The following is a 3303-nucleotide window of genomic DNA, read 5'->3' on the forward strand; positions in this document are numbered from 1 at the left end:
TGGGAAGCATCAGATGATCGAACCTGAGTTTTGATAATGGCAAAGGGTTCAAAGTTAAGGTTATTTGTGGTCTAACAAGTTTGATTGAGATTGCAGGAAAAGTCTTAAGTGTTGTCATGCCCCAGGTAGTCCCTGCCAGAAGAAATTTTGACAGCATCTCTCTTGTATGGGTGACAATATGAAACTTTACTATATCAATCCAGATACCTCGGCCAACACGGCCGGAACATATGTATAACATAAAAGTACAATCAGTAAGCATCCACGCAGTTTAATAGTAACAACTAAACTAAAGCAAATATAAGGAAATCATCGCAAAAATCCTACTAAACTACACCCATAAAACACAAATCCAATATCCTACTCAACTACACCCATAAAACATAAAACCGATATCCTACTCAACTACACCCATAAAACACAAAATTCCAGCATACATACAAATGAAAACCCATCGACAAATAACAAAATGTATAAGATCCAAATGCCAAAAGCTACAAGTCTGAAAACATAGTCTAACATAATAGGAAAACCGAAATGTGCGAACTCGTCGCGACGCGTAGTGGTGGGGGACTAGCGACTGGAACCTCCTGAACAGCCTCAACCTGAAAATGGTAATAACGGGGTATGAGTCCAACACTCAGCGGATACCTAGTTGGCATGCATAGTAAATAATAACGCGATAATAATATAAATCGGATCTCACGGATATCGTATAGAAAATCTGGCGTAAAAGCGAAGGAGTATCTGTCTAACGGGACTTGGGTATAGAAATATCGTCGGACCTAGAGTATCAATAAATCTGTATGCGTGTCAGCATTGCATCATCGATATCTGACGTATAAAGTCACGTGAGCCGCAATGAATCGTATCACAGTATGCGTATCGAGCAATCGTCCGAAAAAATGACGTATAAAGTGCATCGACCACGGCAATAAATGCATCGTGCGTATGATGCGAATGACATGTCTGTCACCCACGGCGCCAGTTAGCCATCTCGCACACGATGGTGAGGCCGAGTGGGCGGTGTGACAGTGCACTCTATCATCACGCTCTGGCGATCGAGTGGGCGGGATCTTTGTCGGAATCCACGTATATCCTCTATCCCAAATCAAGTGGAGGGCCTTGATGCTCTTATCTCAGAGCCGATCGGAGGAGGATCCTGCGGACTACTGCTGCGTCGCACTACCGTGGCGGACCAGCGGGAGCGAGCAAAACACACATCTGCCGCAGCTGCATCACTAGACCGGTGAACCTTAGGCAGCCGGGCGTGCTGCTGCCGGCTAGCTGCTTGCGTCACGGACCAGCTGAGCCTAACAAAGCAGAACTGCCACACACCCTGCCTGCTATACCACTAACCCATGAGTGGTGGTGTGTACAGATCCATGTAACTGGTGATGTGCTCAACAATAATGGAGCCGACTATCGCACAACATACAATCATGCGAGATGGTGCATGACACTAAACATAGAAATATCCTGATCCTATCTACCTCCATTAAAACATGTACCATATACGTGGATCAAATAATATGATCTAGGTACACAGGTCAGGTATGGTATCTAACCAGTTTGGTATATCATAGAGCATGGCATGTCACTACTTCTATAATATAAATAGTAAAAAGGGCATGAACGCTAAACAAGTAACAAACAAAACATGCTCGGAAATAAATAGTGACATGTCGATATAGATATAAACATAATTATTACTACTTGTTAAGATCTACTAAACATATCAACAAGACATATCAAAATAGATAGGTCAAGGTACCCACCTCCAATGTAGATTGAGCTAATCAACCTCTATGTCGAAGTGCTCATCCCGAATCAGAATCCTGTAATAAATCGTATGGTTTAGCTAAGTTTTATTATAAACAAAAATAGCTGAACTAAATCATAATCCTATTAGGAAGCTAGGGTTCCCATTTGATAATTTTATCCTTTCTACAAAGTTAATATCCTTAAACACATCAACTAGAGATGTCAAATAATAAATGAATCTCTAATGATTTCACCTTCCAATTTGGTTTTGCCTTATACACAAACACTCTAAAACTCATCCAAATTCAAGTGCTCCCTTATTGATTCCTTGCCGGTAAACCTTGCTGATGGAAAGGGTGAGCTGCTGGAAATCCACTTGTACTAAACAATCAAGAAGGTAGATAACTGATCAACAAAACAAACTAATTCAAGAAATAATCTACTGACCCTACCTCTTCCTTGATGTCCTCAGCCGAAGCAAGATTGCCATGGAAAATTCCCACATCCCCAAATCTGAATGCCCAATCTATTGAGTCACTGTCGGATATACCTGCTGTCGAACAATGTCGGAAACCAGTGGCCGGAGCAAACTAATGTTGCTTGATGAGTAGAGGTCGAGAGAGGGCTGGTCTCCACTCCTATCACCGCTGATTTGCTAGTGGTACAGATCAAAGAAAATCCAGAGTTGGAAGGGAATCAGATGCCGGCGCTGGAGCAGAGGAAGAAATCGGCCGGCGATCTAGGGCAGGGCAGAGACGAAAAGGGTCGGCTACCGCGACCGGTTCCCCTGTGGCTTCGGCGTCGGAGGCTTAGGGCTCGGCGACTATGGACCCAATCTAGGGCACGCCGAAGAGATTTGGTGGTCAGCGCTCGGTGCTAGGGCATAGAGAAGGCGAGGCTTGAGGAGAGGTAGAGGGGTGATCGGAGTTGGCCCCGGCACTGAAGTCGGCGTCGACAGAAGAGAGGAAGAGGGGAAGTGGTAGTGGAGGAGATGGCTAGGGCTTCCTTTGGCTCCTCCTTTTGTACCGGAGGGGAAGAGAGGAATCGACGTGAGGGCAGCGTCGGCGCGTCCGTTGGGGAAGAGAAAAGAAACTACCGGAGATGAGGGCTCAGGCACGCGGGGAAAGAAACGACACAGTAAAGTAATGGAGGAAAAGAAATAAAAAAGAAAAGAAAAGGAATTAAACAAAATAAACGTTTCCTCATTAAAATGGGGTAGCTTAAACAGACTTTCCTATGACTTCATTATTTATCCCCGTAAACTCGTCATACGAGCTCCGAAAATTTCTCGAAAAATTCCTAAAAATTTCAAAAAATTCCCTTATGGTTATTTGCTATTTTTCAGTATTTTACAGTTGTTAGGCAAAAGTCCTAATTGTGGTTAGGCAAGTAAAAATCCTAGGGGGTTGTAACCCTAGGTCCCAGGGGGAAGTAACCCTAGGTGGAAAGTCTTTGCGGATCAAGAATCTTTGGGCGAAATCCTAGAGTCGGAGACTCTAGGTGAAAATCCCGATGGTTGCGAACTAGGTGGAAGACTAC

General features: G+C 44.0%; 1 long non-coding RNA gene across 1 annotated transcript; it reads right to left on the reverse strand.

Annotated features, from left to right (window-relative positions):
* Positions 1-290: 290 nt before the first annotated feature.
* On the reverse strand, positions 291-2897 carry LOC121992394. The gene is made up of 4 exons (XR_006114878.1): positions 2217-2897; positions 2019-2145; positions 1779-1838; positions 291-605 (listed from the first exon to the last, which is right to left on the reverse strand). It is a non-coding gene; the product is annotated as an uncharacterized LOC121992394 (long non-coding RNA).
* Between the last annotated feature and the right edge of the window lie 406 nt (positions 2898-3303).

This window comes from Zingiber officinale, chromosome 6B (genome assembly GCF_018446385.1).
Source record: "Zingiber officinale cultivar Zhangliang chromosome 6B, Zo_v1.1, whole genome shotgun sequence".
Taxonomy (NCBI): domain Eukaryota; kingdom Viridiplantae; phylum Streptophyta; class Magnoliopsida; order Zingiberales; family Zingiberaceae; genus Zingiber; species Zingiber officinale.